The sequence below is a fragment of the Varanus komodoensis genome, unplaced genomic scaffold (assembly GCF_004798865.1).
Source record: "Varanus komodoensis strain SLA01 unplaced genomic scaffold, ASM479886v1 scaffold44_3, whole genome shotgun sequence".
NCBI lineage: Eukaryota > Metazoa > Chordata > Lepidosauria > Squamata > Varanidae > Varanus > Varanus komodoensis.
Genome location: NW_025336010.1, coordinates 7,096,482 through 7,114,082, shown reverse-complemented (window position 1 = coordinate 7,114,082; position 17,601 = coordinate 7,096,482). Strand labels below are relative to the sequence as shown.

General features: G+C 44.8%; 1 protein-coding gene across 1 annotated transcript in view; it reads left to right on the top strand.

The window, feature by feature from the left end:
- The window catches only part of FOXO1 (forkhead box O1), a 91,369-nt gene extending 73,991 nt beyond the window's left edge, over positions 1-17,378 (top strand). The window contains exon 4 of the transcript XR_006416087.1: positions 17,311-17,378. The gene's annotated coding sequence lies outside the window, so the exon portion shown is untranslated. The remainder of the gene's footprint in view (positions 1-17,310) is intronic.
- Positions 17,379-17,601: the final 223 nt, after the last annotated feature.

Here is a 17,601-nt window from a genome sequence, read left to right as displayed (position 1 = left end):
TGATTTAGGACATTAAGCAGTTGATTCAAAAGTAGGTCCTATGGATTGCAAAGGAAACAGACTGTCAGGTATACACACTTGGGATCAAAGCCCTTGTACTGAAATTATCAGGCAGTCGTGGGTTGATAAAAGCAAAAAGGCTGCCAGGAAAGAGAGAAAAGGCAAATAGAAAGGCCTGTTGTATATACAATATTCTGATACAAATATATTCTGTCTTATAGAACAGATTTTGATTCAAAGAAACTTTCTGCTGATGTGTACATATGTATACATGTATATAATATAGTAAATATTTATAAATAACTGGTTAGATCCAGGAACTGCCTTCTGTGAAAGGAATGCACTTTCTACAATAATAAGGACACATAGGGTCCCCCCACCCAATTTAGTGGGATCTCCCCTTCCTACGCAAAGCTGCTCCTGCTATCCAGCGAGGGATCCTGGTGTGGGGCAGGAAGAGCTGCCATGGGGTGGGGGAATCCCCTTCTGTCTCCACAGTTGACCCAGGACAAGCCAGAATCCAAGCCATAATATACTACGTCGTTATAATTGGGTGAAACGGCCAACCCTCTGCAAAATACTTGGTTTGCATAATCCTATTCAACTGGCATGTTTTATGCTAATTCCCTTGTTTACCATTTTAGTTTTGCAGCATTTGACACATCTGGGGGCAAGCGATACTTTGATTAAGTCTTGGTTTATTACATGTAAATCCCACTTTTGCACCAAAGGCAGGTAACCTGAATGTCCAGCAGGGAGGTAGGCAGGGCCAGGTCCCTGCCAAGAGCTGCCATCCCAGCAGGGGCTGACTGAGCAGGGCCCTCTGGACCGGCGCATCCTCCTCTCTGTGGCAGCCTGCCTGTTCACCTGTCCTTCTTCCTGGTCTCTGTGCAATCACACATATGGGTTTTGCCGCCAAGAGCAACTGGGGGCAATGACAGTGAGTAGGTAGACCCACCAAAGGTTTTTTTTCCAAAGGGCCATTAACAATCTGGAGCTGGGCCTGTTTGGAGGTGATGAGAATATGGATCACTGTAGTCAGGCTAGGAGAGGTGACAGGTGATGTTCTGGTTGATGGAAGGTGCTCACTCCATGATGCAGAAGTCTCTTAGAAGTCTCTTAGACCTTCTGTGGTGTTCAATCTGTCAGCACATCCAAACATCAAGCATGTTTCTTTAGAGGGGAGTAGGGCCATGCCTAGAACAGAACAAAGACCACCCACCAACTACATTGTTCAATAGTATGGACACATATAGGGCCGTGTTGCAAAGGGTAGAGATCTCACCTGTTGGAAACAGCCTGTTGAAATGAGAAGAAGATCATGCCTCTGAATATGGTATCGTAGTCCAGTAACCAGATCTGAAATAGCTTTAGATGGGTTGTGTGTTTTAACAACCTGAAGAATGAATTTTCCTTTGCATCAAAAATAAATGTATGCTGAATACTGATACTGAGGATAGCATATCTCGTCATCAGGATAGTTCAGCTTTTTGCCTGATAATGGGTATGACCTCGCTTACATCCAGCCCTCTGGCATTTAACTCCCCCATTCATTCTTCTGAGTGTTCCCCTGGACATGTGCCCCAAAGCCTATTCTGGTGCCAAGACCAATAACTGGACAATAACCTTAAGTAAAGCCCCTCCATGCACTTCTAACTCAGTCTTCCCAACCTGGAAGTTTTGGACAACAGTTCCCAGAGTTCTTGACCATTGGCTGTGCTGGCTTGGGCTGATGGGAGCTGAAATCCAAACCATGTGGAGGCCACCAGGTTCAGGACAGCTGTTAACGCCAGTATAATTTTTATACTGGTTTTACCAGCTGGTTTTATTTTTGTTTTGTGATGTTTTTCCTATAGTGTGTTTACTTCTATTTGTAGTGTTCTTCTTTTTTATATCAACCACCCTGATAAATATTATTTGAAGTCCAAGACAAAACAACAGCACAGTATCACTACTAAACTTTTAAGCTATGAGATTTATAAGTATCAAAAGAATGCCACAGAGGGTTTTTTTGTGGGGGAGGGGCATACTTTTGATGCGATGGCATAGGTAGAGTGATAATTCTAATTCACTTGTGACAGTAAGAACCGAAACAAAGGATATTGTTAGTTTATTCCATACTGCTGAGCCCTAAAGAAAAAAGTGTCCTTCTGATTATATACTCTGTTACAAATTAAATCAGGTGGTATCAGTGGTATTGTCCAGATGTTGTGGATTTCAAGTCCTTTCAGCCCCAGCCAGCATGGTCAGGGGTCAGCAATCCTGAGCAAGGTTATCCAAAACATATGGCGGGAACCAGGCTGCTGTACAAGCACTGCAAACGTGATTTACTCCTGGACTGACCTTTTTTCAGAGTTAGTCAAAAGCAAATGGAAAACATGTCACTAGCACTCCTCCTGAGAATCAATGGGTTAATCCTGTGGGTAAATTGCAGGTGCTTCTCCCTGGAAGAGCACAAGCCTGCACATGTATCTGCCAGGGCACTGTTATTGCTTCTATCTCAGATCAGGTAACTCATTCTTAACAAGGTAGCTATTACTATAATTGCTTAATATATCCTCTCCCCTTATTATAATCTTAGGCAACTTAACTATATGCTCTGCTGACACAAGCTATGTGAGGCAACAGGATAACTCCTCTCCCTTTAAAGCCCTTGGGAAGGTGTCCACCTGCCTTAATTTCCTGACATCATTCCAAACTTTTTGCAGAAATATGACAGCATTCCAGGTAGATCTTGTAAAATTTTCTAGGGGTAGGAAAGTGGGATGAAGCAAGGAGAAGACATGGATAACAACAGATCCCAGAGTTTTTGAGAGAGAGAGAAAGAGAGAGAGAGAGAGAGAGAGAGAGAGAGAGAGAGAGAGAGAGAGAGAATGAACACCAGTCTTGTTTCCAGCAGTCTAGAAATTAGCATGACTGGTGTTGCACCACTGTGTAGCTAACAGAATCTAGTCAAGTATGGATCCTAGGAAGCCCAGCTGGGTTGTGTTGACTCTGCTTTTTAAAGAACTCCTATTTATTTGGTACTGTTTCTAGAGAGGACCCAGAGCACAAGTTTGCAGGGTCCTTCAGCACTCAGGAAAAAAGGGGAATTTGGCATCTTGGGCTGGCATCTCTGGCAGGCATGGTTGGGTACCAGCAGACAACTCTCACCCCAGCTGGTTTGTCCACCTCTTCGCCACAGCAAGCTGCTTGTTCACCTTGGCACTCTGACCCAGCCAATAGCAGTGGCAAGGAGGAGCCACAGATGCCACCACCTGTTTGCTCACTGGCTGCCTGCCTGTCAAGCATGCAAATAAAAGAGAGGAGGCAGAGCCATAGTAGCTGGTGACAATGACTGGGACTGAGAAAGAAGACTTCCTTAGGGAGAGGGCCTTGTCCGGTGGCCCTCAAAGACATGGCATTGGCCTTGTTTGACATGGGGTCATGTTTCGCATCTGCCTAGCTTCTGATCTGTCCTTGTTGCCTTCACATCTGCAGGAGAGAGAACTTAGAATGCCCTGAAAGCTTTTCATTATCGCTCCCAACATTTGGTCCATCCTGAGGTAATTTTGCAGAAGAAATAATAAATAAAAAACAAAATACTTCTATGCCGGTTTCCCTGCCCTATTTTCCTTACAGAAGTACACACACACACACACACACACACACACACACGAGACAGAGACAGAGACAGAGACAGAGACAGAGACAGAGACAGAGACAGAGAGTTCCTAACTTTCACAGATCAATAGCTACAATGCCATTAACAGCCTGAGCTTCTGCCTTTTGGCTCAGATATAAGTAACATGGAGTGTGCATAACAATCCTATGCACTCCTATTTGGGAGTTAGCCTCCTGGGTCAGTAGGAATTACTTAGAAGGATTGTTCTGCAAAAAAAACCCTTTCTAGCTGCTAGGCTGGTGCCGTTCACACACGTGGCTTCTGACATCCTCCCCACCCCTGCCCTTCTGGTTTTGGGAATAATTACTGAGGGTTACATATGCGTTTTCTAGTCACATAAGAGCAATGTTAAAGTGACTGGATGCACAATGGATTGGATCCAAGATATGCCTTCTGTCAGAGGAAGGGCTTTCTCTGGCTGAAGGCCCCACTACCAAATTTCTGGGGACTCTCCCATCACAGTTCACCCCAAGGTCTCCTTACTTTTGTGTTGCATTTCCAGGATGCTGGAGGGGCTATACCTGGAAGGCGTCCACTTGCAGCAGCTCCACTGATCTAGTGTAAATCTAGATGCATATACAGACAGCATACTTTGTTGGTGTTAACCACCCTTCTAAGACACAGAACTGAAATTTGCTGGCTGAGTCGAGATTTAACAAACTTAGAGGATGTGTGATAGCCACCAATTTACGTAGAGGAGGCCAGTAGCCCACTGAGCTTTGCACGCACACAGCTTGCTCTTTTAGTCAGCTTCATGCAAAGCTAATATTTCTAGCAGCAAGCTGTTGCCTTATTGCTCATTTCCCGTACAGGGAGTCATGGTGATGTGTCAAAATAATTCCACCAGGGGCCTCAGCATAAATTCACATGAAGTCCAGTCAATTCATAACCACTTCTTATAAAATGTATAAGACACTGGGGAGCTGAGCTGCACCAGAACCCCAGACCAGATGGAGAACGGCTGTACCAGCATCCAGAAAGTTGTAAGGAAAAGGATGGGTTGACATCCTGCATGCAATCAACAAAGAAGGAAGAAGGAGTGGCAGATCAGGACAGCATGGTTTGTTTCTGGAAATGTTTGCCACACAGGCAGCAATTGGAGAAAATAAGATTCTCTCTAGAAGACAACTGTGGGTATGTCCTAGCTCTCTCAGAAGGTTTCTGCTTCCTTAGTGGAAAGTCAGTGAATCCTTCCACATTTTCGCAAGAATAAGCACAACTGTGCAGTTCTAGTCAGTGGGATGAGATTTGTTGGAGAACTAAGAAAACAACCACCTGCAATACTTCGGCAGGCGGGCTTTGCATTCAAGGTGGCCTTCTTTGTGTTATGCCTGTGGTTCCTATAGGGAGGGGCCATGGTTTAGTGACAGAGCTTCCCATGTTCCTACAGGAAAGTTGTTGTTGACTGTCTGGAGAACACGAGCACATTGAAGGTGTGGAAGAATGCATGCATGCATGAAGTTGTATCCAGTGCTGGTTTTGTGCAAGCTGAGCATTGTTCTCTTTGCACAAAGTAGGATACCCAATTATTCCTGGGCGAAGCCCCCTGAAGTTCCTCAGCACAGCATGAATTATGTTGCAGAAGACTGCAGTAGTTTGCAGGGGGGCAGCCCAAACAGGGTGCCCTGCCTTGCATGAACAGAAATATTTTCTGCTAATGCAAAAGCCACCATCAGATTCCGATACGTGTTTCTATTCTTCCCACACATGTATTTGCTGTGGGGAACACAATTGCTACATAACGTTTGAGCCACTGTCAGCTCCTACTTTATGGGTTTTACTCAGCTTGGAATCATGCTCTAGTCCCCAATTGACCATGAAGCCCTCAGCATGACTTTGGACCTGTCTCTCAGCCTTACCTCATGGAGGTGTTGCTGTGAGGATAAAATGGAGAGGAGAAGCTTGCAAGCTTTCTTGGGTTCCTTGCAAAAGGAAGAAAGGTGAGTTATGAATGCAGCATGATAATAATGATGATAATGAAAGAACTTTGCCCACTCTAGTCAAATGAGCTAGTCCTGAAGGGAGCTTTATTTTCTGGATGAATAATCCAAATCAGTTAAAAGTTAATTAGCCTTTAATAACTTTTGGCTGACATATTTCACTAATAACCAGAGTGAATAAATACTTACTGGGACAACCCCATACCACCTAAGCATTTAGAAACATAGAAACAGAGCAAGCCAGAAGGGGTCTCCCTGGCCATCTAGTCTGACCCTGGCTCCAGCTGGCTCCACTCTGCTTTTTGACCAGCATTTGTGACATTCATTTTTTTTGATCACAGATGAAATAGACTCTATTACATCCATATGTATACATTGAAAGATCACTTTCTTATCCTCATTGTTAGTATAATCTAGCTAGGGAAAATGGGCTATGATACTCTTTGCTATCTTTATGTTAATGCAGCTATATATAATACAGAGCTTTCCAACACAAGTGCATATATCAAACTAATTAACATTATCCTGGTTAATTATCTGTGGCCAAAGTGGAAAGTGTGTGGCAGAGAGTAGGTTTGCACAGCACGGCAACCCATTATGGATATCTACCCAGGGTGGGTTGCTGTGCCATCTGAACCCTTGCAACTGCTTCCATCAGGGTGGCTCAGTTTGGGGCAACAAGCTCCTCTGACAACCCATGGCTTGCTCTACGGGTTGCTTGATGCACAATGGGGTCTTGTGCCATCTAAACCCAGGGAGTTACAGGGAATGGCTGCTTGGTAAGAGTGGCACCCCCCCCCCGCACTCTTGCCAAAATCTCACCTGTGCCGCCACCACTGTCAGTCCCTGCACCAGTGCACGGGTGGCACTTCGGAGCAAGCATCACCAGCTTGCCCACTTTTATTTGTTTGGCTTCAGAAATGTGCACCAACCTCTTCATATTTTTTTCTGAAATGTTTGACAAACTCTCAGAGGTGTGCAACTATGCACTTAGTGGTTGGTCAATATATGTGGTCTTGCTCTGTCAATATCCTTGCAAGTTTCAGCTGTAACAGGGAGAAAAGTGCAGCTGGTAACACAGAAGGAAATTGGCAGGACAAGATTTCATATAGGCTAATTTGCACACAGTTGCCAAGGAGTCAGTTGAAAACCACTAGTAAAGCAAGGGAAGTAGGTTCTCTGAAAGGGGCGGTGATAAGGTGGTAAGAACTCATTTTAGCAATGCAGTCCTGTGAATGCAAGTGTTGAACTGACTATTCTCACTGAGTTGCACAGTTTTCACATTTCCTATGGTCTCTAGTCACAGAGAGGGTAAAGCTAAAGAGGATACAGTAATGCCCACTTGCACTGCAGTTACGCTGATTCCCTGGCAGTTCTAAAAAAACAAAGAATGCTGAAAAGGTTTTTTGTTTTCTTTTAATATATTATTATTGTACATTTCAACAAAACAAAACGATACCATAAAGTGTGTATGAGGGAAGAAATCTTTCTGTCTATACAGATAGAATTGAATATATCAATTCTCCAAAAGCTTCAGCAAGGCAGTCCAAATATTGATGTATGTATCCATTGGAGAGTGGCATCCATTTAAACATTGAAAGCAACATTAAGGCCTCAATTCATTGCATATTAGTCTTTTAGCTGCCAAAAGGGCAGAAAATATCTGTCTAAGCTGATTGTGCCTTACCTTCCAGGAAGTTGGTCAAATGTTTATTTATTTATTTAAGATGTTTATATGCCGTCCTGTCGCAAAAAGCCTCAGGACGGCTAAAATATAAATAAATTCCCAACTCACACTGGCTGCAGTTAAAAACATAGAAAAGACAATATTAAAACTTATTAAACTATTGTTGGAATAAAAAGGTCTTAACCTGGCACCGAAAAACAAATAATGATGGCGCCAGATGGACCTCTCTGGGGAGCACATTCCATAGGCAGGGCGTCACCACAGAGAAATCCCTCCTCTGGGTACTTTGCCTCCTAATATCTTTCATGGAGGGTTTCTAGAGGAGGGCCTCTGCTGCCAATCTCAGGGGGTGAGAGGGCAAATATGGAAGAAGGCGTTCCTTTAGGTATCCAGGTCTAAAGCCGTTAAGGGCTTTATAGGTAATAACCAGCACCTTGTATTGAGCCCGGACTTTGATGGGAAGCCAGTGAAGCTGATAGAGGACTGGGGTTATATGAGAATAACGCCCAGTTCCCGTCAGCAACCTGGCTGCTCTATTTTGCACCATCTGAAGTATCTGGACTGTCTTCAAGGGCAGCCCCATGTAGAGCACGTTGCAGAAATCCAACTGGGATGTAACCAGTGCATGTGTCACTGTTGCTAGGTAGCCTTCCTCCAGGTAGGGACGCATCTGGTAGATTAGCCGAAGTTGAAGGAAAGCGCTCCTCGCCACCACAGTCACTTGAGCTTCCAAGGACAGCTCTGGGTCTAGGAGCACTCCCAAGTTGCGGACCCTGTCCTTTAGAGGGAGTGCAACCCCATCCAGGGCAAGATCCAAGTCACCTACCCAGGAGCTCAATCCGCCCACCAACAGGACCTCAGTCTTGTCTGGATTAAGTTTCAGTTTATTGGCTCACATCCAGCCCATTACCTCGGCCAGGCACCGGTTCAGTACAGCCACTGCCTCACCTGGATCAGTTGAAAAAGAGAGGTAGAGCTGGGTGTCATCAGCATACTGATGATTCCGCAGCACAAACCTCCTGATGACCTCTCCCAGCGGTTTCATGTTGTTGTTGTTGTTGTTGTTGTTGTTGTTGTTGTTGTTGTTATTAGAACATTTCTATGCCGCCCCTTGCCGAAGCCTCGGGGCGGCTTACAACACAATAAAATACAATACAATATAAAAATAACAATATAAAATTAAAATTAATAATATAAAATAAATAAAAAATATAAACGATATAAAAGAAGTTATAAAAGAAAAGAAGTCACCCTGGCCAGATAAATAAGTAAATATTGTTAACAATTAAAATGACGTTTAAATAAAAAGGTAGCTATTAAATAGCAAGGGGGACAAAATGGAACCCTGTGGTACTCCATGGCATAACTGCCATGGCATAGAGCCAAAGTTCTCCAGCACCACCTTCTGGAATCGGCTGTCAAGGTAGGAGCGGAACTACTGCCAAGCAGTGCCTCCTACTCCCAGTCCTGCCAGCCTATCCAGAAGGATACCAGGATACCATGGTCGATGGTACCCAAAGCCACTGAGAGGTTCAGGAGGACCAACAGGGACGCACTCCCCCTGTCTCTCTCCCTGCATAGGTCATCATACAGGGCAACCAAGGCAGATTCAGTATCATACCTGGGTCTGAAGCCGGACTGAAATGGGTCCAGATAGTCAGTTTCATCCAAGAGTGCTTGGAGTTGTCCCGCCACCACCCATTCCTACACCTTGCCCAGAAAAAGCATTCTGTTTAAAAGAATGTGTAAGTTTAAGAACGAAACACTTGCAACCTCTACAGTTTTCCCCTTTTTTCTTTCAAGCTGTCAAAATTGTACATTTTTTTTAGACTGGAAAATCTACAAAACTTCATGGCTGGGAACTAGAGGGGAAACTTGCATTATATTTTCCCCTCCGTTAACTTCCCAGCCATGAAATCTGTGTATATTTCCAAGTTTAAAAAGACTCTCTTTTATTAGCAAGAGGCTGGTGACATCTGCTAGCCCACTGCACTCCTCTCAGACCCTTCCCTCTGAGCTTAGCTGGAATCCTCCAAGTGATTGGGGTGGAGAAGAGGAAATTGAATTTCCCTAAAGACCTAAAGAATTTCCCATTGTGCCCTGTTGTCATGCCAAGTGTTTTGGCCAGATCCCATATAGACTGTTAAGGCCCATTTGCTTTGCCCAAGGCCAGATCCTGGTGAAGATGACACCTCTAGACAACACTAGGTATGATATGAATCAACACAGAGGCCTGCATTTTTAGGTCTCTCCATGGGGGCTTGGCTATGGGGACTGTCATGATGAGCATCTCCTGCACTGTCAAGTTGACCACTGTAGCACCAGGTAGCAGAAGTCATCTCTATCACCCCCCCCCACACACACACCTTCAGAATGCCCATTCAAAACAAAGGTACACCCAGAAAAGCCACACTTTTCCTGCTGTGTTGACTTTCTGTTAATCCCATTAGACTATGGATTGCTCTGTGATTGAGGGTTGGACAAAAGAGGGTTAATGGGTCAACCATGACCAAGCACCTCCTTTGCTTGATATAAATATGCAGCTGGCCCTGCAGCAGCCAGATGACCAAAAAGGCTAGGCCATGGCAAAGGAGATGACTCATCTGGATTTCCCCCAGCCCTGCTCTAGCCAAGGGAGGCAGCCAGGTGCCTGTGGGGAAAAAGAACAATGGAAGCCAGCTTGAGTCAGCCACAGATGAAGAGAGAACTAGCTTTTGGACTTCCTAAACTGGCAGCAGCTTTGGGGGCTAGCTGTCTCCCTGGCAGACTGATGTGGGAGCAGAGGACTTTGGCTGCCTGTTGGAGCTGGGTATCCACCCATGTTCGGCCTCTGTTTCTGTAAACAAAACCAATATTTACCAGACACCACAAAGCTCCAGTGACTTCTTCCCAAAGGGAACTAAACTGGGGTAAGTGCCACATCCCTAACACATCATGCTCTTCAGGGAAATGGAGAGCATGTGATAGTATATCCTGCCTTTCTTCAACAACAACAAAACTCCTCAGAGTAGTTTACACATGGAAATTGGACAATAAATGAAGCACTGTAAAACATCTTCTGCTTTCCAGTTTTCTCTACAGTTTGTCTTCTGCTCTCCTCTTGGATGAGGGTGCTCCTCGAGTCTTGTAGGCCTGAGGAGGCTGATGCTATGGCTGGTGGCAGCATTAAAAGAAAATTAACCCATCCCTTGTTGTCTGGAGTGGTGGCATCTATTCTGCCAACCTTTTCTGCCAACCATTTCTGCTAGATAGGAATGAGGCATTCTGGTCTTCCAGCTCCCACCAACCTTATCCAGTATGGAAGTGATGGGAGTTATAGTCCCAGATCTATAGTCCCAGTTATAGTCCCATGGAGTCACATTTTCCTCACAGTTGCACTAGACCCAAGACTTAACTCATGTTGCAGATGCTAGTTGGTTGCCCTGCAGAGCAATGTCTCCAAAAAGGTAAGGACTCTAAAGCAGCTAAAGTTGCTGGGTTGTGCTATTGGCAGTGATTTCTTAGAAGCGTGCCAAAATGTGTTAGTTCTGTAAAATTACTTTTGTCTGGTTAGGAGCACAGGAAACTTTCCTACACTGAGTCAGAGCCTGAGTCCGTCTAGCCAGGTATTGTCAACACTGACTGGCAAGCGCTCTCCAGGGTTGCAAGCTGAAGGGTTTTTCCAGACTTACCTGGAGATGCTAGGAACAGAATCTGGGACCTTCATTCAGCAAAGCCCTGCTACTTACCACTCCTGAGCCATGGCCTCCCCTCACTTCATGCTGGGATACCAGAGGCCTGGTGGTGCAAAGCTGATTCAGATGAGTAAGATGGAAGCCCACCAAACACTGCCTTTCTTCAGGGTTCTTTTATTTCCACTCTGTCCTTTGAAACCTGAGACCATCAATAAAAGAACAGTACTGAAAAAAGCATGTTTGCCAACATTATCTCTCCTTGTTTAAAGAGGCCACAGTGGCTTGTACTGTGGTCTGTGAGGCACAGTTACAGCTGAGTTACAAAGTGAATTCTGCTTGGGATTTGACAGATTAAAGAAATAACTTCACTGCTGCCTACTTCCCATAAATGTTGTCAGTTGCTCTCGGAGAGCAGGGACCGTTCTTGCTAAGATGCTCTCACCTACTCCAGAGAATCCATGACAAGGGAACACAAAGGACCGGAGGTGGTGATAAGTTGTTTACAACAAAGTCACAGGTACAAAGCTGCCAAAGTCAGGCCATTGGGCTACTGAGCTCGGTATTGTCCAGACCATGGGCACAGAGCCTGAAGCACCAGGCCCAAGTTGGATCTCTGGGCTCCCAGTATGATCCCCTGGGATTCCCCAGAAGGCCACACCCCTTCCTCTGGCCCCACCCACTTTCCCCAACCATCAATCATTTGGTGGCTTCATTCCTTTGGTGCAGCACCTTTCCCATGCTAAACAGTTGAAATGCTTCTCCTAAGGCTTAGTGACTTGCAGAAAGAGCTTTAAGCTGCAACAGGCTGGCATTTTGTCCTTACTCCAGGCCTATCAAGAGGTGCTGGGGACTGAATCTGGGACCTTCTATATGCAAAACAGGGGCTCTACCACTGAGCAGAACCCTCCCCTAAATCCATAATTACAGGAATCTTACATACCAACCTTTGTGTTCTATGATGGAAGTGAAAAGAAAAGCTTACCCTGCACCTTCTGTGTTGCTGATGAGACCTTTAGACTGTCCCCCGCCCCTCAGTATTGCCCAAATGATTGCAACTTCCCAGAGCTGAGCCATGCTAGCCTAGGCCTTGTTGGATTTCCCTTCCTCACACCAAGTCCTGCGCAGAGTGGGAGGTCTGCTGCTTCCTTCCCTGAGATTATTCATCGGGGCGGATATGTGTTGTCTTGCCTTCATGGGTTGCATCTGATCTGCCACTGATTTCCTGGCACATTTTCAGACACAAAACAAGGTGAAAGATATAAATCTTAGGATAACATCTGACTCTTGGAACTGGATCAGCAATAATATTCCAAAGCATTGGCTGTGCATGCAGAGATTTAAAGAGGAAACTGAGAAATCAAGCCCCAAGTGTCTTTAGCACTCTATAGTCAAGAGAAAATGCATATGTTATATCACCGTATCAGAAGATGGTATGGCAGGGAGTGTGTAGATGCCCTTGAGGTCCTCTTTTGGGACTTCTGCAATTCAGTGTTACTGCCCTTCTCCCCACTTCTTCCCCCAGCCACTCACCTGATGATGTAGACATGGGCTCCATCTCTGTTAACTCTCAAGCTCATGGGCCGGTGGGGTAAATTCCTCTGACTGTCTGATAGTGGCAGTTGTCTACCGAGTGATTCTTGTTTGTTTGCTTACCAAGAGTCTGTTCCAGTAGCAGAACGAGTGAAATAAAATTACGAAGGGGCCAGTGATGTCTGCAACACCCCCGCACCGGCTCTTCACCAAAGCTACTGCAAGGTTTAGAGGAAAGCTATTTTGATGAAAGCTGCTATTACACATCCTTTCCTAAGCCTGTGCAGCCGACAGCAGAGGGGTGACATCAGAGTTTTCAGTCTACAAATGTGTGTTTTCCAACATGTTTGACACTGAATGTAGAAGGAATGTGACCTGACTTTTTCAAAGCTCCAGTTTCACTTTAACTTTCCGTTAACTGACTGGTTACTACAACCAAAAAACAAAGCAAATAAACAAGGCCCCCAAATCCCAGCATCCAGGTGACAGAAATAAATTTGTTTGAGTTTCACATTCACTTTTTATTTATTTAAATGACTTGTGTATGACTTGATACATTAATCTCTCTAAGCCATTTACTTAAAAATAAATATACTAAAAAACTAGCATAAAAACCATAAAATAACGAATGCATTCAAAATATTACAACCAGAAGAACACAAAAACAGTGGTGTAATGGTTGATTACAAGTCAGAGAAAGGCAGACTAAACAGATGCATCTTCAAGAAGTGTTTGAAGCTTACCATGGTTTCCGTTTCTCAACCACATGTGGGAGAGCATTGCAGAGGATGGGTGCCACTACCAAGAAGGCCTGCTTGCATGCTGTTACCTGGTGACACACTATCAGTTACGCTATGCCCAATAAGGCTTCTTCTAAAGGTCTCAAGAGTTGCTTTGGTCTTTATATGGGATGGTAGTTGGCCTGAAATCCGGTCCTGGGCTATTTCAATGTCACCAGGAAAACCTCAAACATAATCTGGTAACTCAGGAATCCTTACAGATGCTGTGGTGCTCACACAGCTCTCCAAGGATCCTGTGAAGCATCCCACTTCTTGCTCTTTCAAAAATTCGTTTTAAAAAATGGAATAAAACTAGGATGCCAGGCTCTCCTTCCTGTTCCTAACTATTCAGCTATTTGACAAGCTGCTGATCAGCTGTTTGGCAGGTAAGAAGAAAAGGAAAGTGTTCTTTTCTCGTTCCACCCAATCTTCTTCCACCCCATGGAACTTTCTCCTTTGCGCTTTCCATCCCCAGTCTCTAGCCTTGCTATTTCTGCCCCCAATCCTTTCCTTTGCTATTCCTCCTTGTCCCTACTGTTGTTCTCCCTCTCCACTCACTCCAATAAAATTCTGCAAGTGAGGCAGTGGCTGTATTCAGACCTAACACCAAGCAATGCCTTGTGGTGACCGCATGCCATGATACCTCACCTTTGTGTCCTAGATTCACACAGTTGCTGGTTTCTATGCATACATGGTTTCCACACTTCTCCATCTTCCCTCTAAATGATGGTAGAGGGTGGTAGAGGTATCCCATCAGCCTCTTAGGCTCAGAATCAATCCTGGCATGTGCCACTCTGCCTCTATGTAGAGAGTGAGCCAGCCTCTCTCTCATTATAAACCATTCATATAGGTTCATCTGAAGCTGAGGAGGAGGTGGAGAACCAAGGGAGGGGGTGTGAGGACTTTGAAATTTCAAGGTACCCTAGTGTAGTATCTAGTCAGAGTGTGAGAACTGGCCTGCTTTGGAAGGGGCAGAAGGGTTTTCAGGATGGCAGATACAAGACCCAGCATTGACCCAGTAAGGAGCTAACAGGAGAAACGAGCTGTCTCCGGTATTCCTGCTTTCTCCTGAGGATGAAATCAGAAGCATTCTTGAAAGGAACAGAGGGGAAGATTCCCATTTGGAATTTGTGTGTGCAGATGCTTCCCCCTCAGCTTTGGCAGAAAGCTATTTAGAGTTCATATTTTCCATAATCTGTTCCATTTCTGTAAAAGAATTGCATTTGAAGGGGTTGCCCTGAGTTTGATAACCCGAAGGAAAGAGGGGTGGTACCAGCTCAGGACACTGCATGGCCTGGCCTGCCTCTCCCTCCTTGACCCACACGCTCCCTGGGGAGAGGCCTCAGATGCTTCATTTGTTTTGCTTCTTTCTGCTGCTCTGTGAAGCAACTGCCTACCACCCAGAGAAGCCCTGCTGCTCCAGAGGAGCACTGCAGGAATGCTCCCTGCTGCTGTTTGTGCAAGCACCCCCCCCTTCAGGGCACTCGTGTGCATCCTGCCCCCATGAGCAGCACTCAGGGTACACGGGAGGCATCTGCACAGACAGGCTGTGCCAGGAACAGAGGGAGCACACGCGCTCAGACAGACTTTTCCATGGGTACTGACGTGGGCATCTGCCAGGGAAAGTTTTCTGTCTGGCCACAAGGAATGTGTTTATCTTGCTGCTAGTTGGCAGCCCTCTTGAATGTCCTGGATGAGATAGGAGTGGTGGGGTGGGCAGGAGACCGAGTGGGAGACCCAGGTCATATTCTTCTCTTGGCTAGGGCAACTTTCTCAAGAGGAGACCACTGGCTCTAAGAATAGAGAGAAGGTGTTGCAGTTGGAAAGTGTTGCTCAAGCAAGTGGCAGAAACCAGACAGGAGAGCTGAGCATGTACCCATTCCAATCAGCACTTCAGCTTCCTTCTGTCCACTTCTCCATGCTAAAGCTAGATGGCCAAAAATGATGTCTAGATCAAGTGTAGAGCATGAAGGGTAGTGGCGTCTCCGACCTTGCACTGGAGGCACATAAGCCTTTGAGTTTGGAGACTGATGAGTGTCTGCCCCAGGAGTGACTGAACTGCACTCTCCAAGCACAATCCTATGCATGCTAGACAGAAAAAAAGGGCTTAGATTGCTCAGCATTCCCCAGCCCGCATGGCTCTGTGGGTCATGCTGGAAGTTGTAGGCCTTTTCCTCTCTAATCATGCAAAGGATTTCACCCTTGTGGTATCCTATTTTCCCTCAGTTGAATAAATGCTACCTCACAAAACACAGTATTTCAAGCCTTTGGAGGACCAAGCCCATCAAGGAAAACAACAGTTTCTTTCCTTCAGCACCATGGACCTCTCTGGCTCACAGTCTTGAACCACATGTATGGCAAACATAAATTCATGTCAGAAGCACATAGGCTCCAAGTTCTTTGGTCTCAAAGCTGTTGGCTACATTTTCCTTTCACCAACCACAAATGTGCACTTAATGCTTCTCTCAGTGATTTAATATCACTTAAATTAATTCAAATAGAGCACTTCACTGTTGTTCATTGGCATTCCCTATGGCGGAACAGAATGTATCTAAACAATATAGTTAGGAGCCTCCAGGGGTGGAAGGAGGGGTTGGACAAGAGAGGCCTGATGTGGTCAGGCAGGTCCCTTGTCAGGAAAGCTAGAAATTCTATGTTGCTACAAATACCCAACTGGTACATGCTCTGATCTTGGCACAGGATCATTTGGGGAATGTTCCAAATAGGAAAACCAGTCAGTGACATGTGGGCAGAGCTTGAGGGACAAAAGAAAGCCACATGTTGAGCTTTTGGACTCTAATCTAACTTCCGGGTCCCCACTGTAGCCTGGAGAACTGATATGGTAGCAGTACATTTAGGCTAGCCATTGGCATGTTTAAACTCGTGCCTCCACCTCTGAAAAGAGCTAAATATTACAAAGAACTAATAAGTGACGTCCTTCTAAAAACTCCAAGCCTGACTAAGCCTCTACCTGGAGCTGCCTTTGAAAATAATCCAGACACTGCAACTTGTTCACCTGCTGATGAGGACTGGCTTTTGCAAATATATCATGCCGGTCCTTTGCAGGCTACATTGGTTTTTGGTTGCCGTCGAGGCCCAATTCAAATTGCTTAAGATGACATATAAAGCCTCAAATGGCTTGGGGCCAGGATATCTGAGGGAATGCGCATCTCCATATGTCCCAACCTGATCACTGAGATCTTCATCAGAAGCCCTTCTCCAAAGCATTCCCCCCAATGAAGTAAGGGAGGAGATGGCTAAGAGAAAGGCCTTCTCTGTAATAGCACCCCACTTGTGGGCTTCCATTAAAGATCCTCCAGGTGTCTCCTCTCTTAGATGCCAATTGAAAACACTCCTTTTCCATAACTGTTTTAGTGAGTGGGTTGACTCGGTGTGAATGGTTTAATATTGTTTTCTGCTACTGCCATGTTTTGAATTTTAGGTACCAAACATTTTTACTTTATTTATATTTTTTCTATTTTAGTTAAAATGATGTTTTAATTGGTTTTATTAATTGGCTGCCTAACTTTTATGTGCTCATTTTACTGCTTTATTGTTTTGCTTTTTTCTATGTTTTAATATATATTGTTCAAATGCATTGTTGCTATACTGTTGTTGCCTGCAGATGGTTCAAATGTGGTGCCCCCCCACCCCCAAGAAAAACTACTTGGGAATCTGATCAAAAGGGTTGGGGAGATTGACTCTGATGTCTGGATCCATTCTAATTTAGGATTCCTCCCCACTGCTTATCATGAATTCCTTCTTTTCTTTTTTTTTGAGGGGGTGGGGAGAGAGAGAGAGAGTTGCAATCAGAGTGTCAGTTGTATCTGATGTGAGCCCTACTTAGAAGAGACCAACTAAAATAAATGGAGTTTAAGATAGACTAACAGTGGGTACAACCCATTCCTTTAATATGTGTATATTACATTTTCAGGTTTAACTTGCACAAAGCTGTTTCCAGAAAAAGAAGTTAACTATAATTGAAAGTTAGAACATTAAAAAAAAAGCCAAATAAACTTTTCTGTTTGTTTTCCAGCGAAGTAAGCAGACTGTCTATGTTGCTATAAGATGAGGAATGCCAGATTGACTAATCTTCCCCTGAACGTGGGTGTCGACACTTCTGATACATTTTGCTTTTGTTCATATAAATGCATGCACATTGTTGGTGGGAGGAAGGCAGAAAAGCATTTTACTTTTTTGTTTTCCTAATTGAAAATAGGTTTTTTAGGCTTCTGGGATTTGTGTCATATAAAAAGGTTAAGCCCTTAGCTGCACTTATTTTCATAGACTGCTTGTCATGAGGGTAACCCCTACTATTCCTTTAATA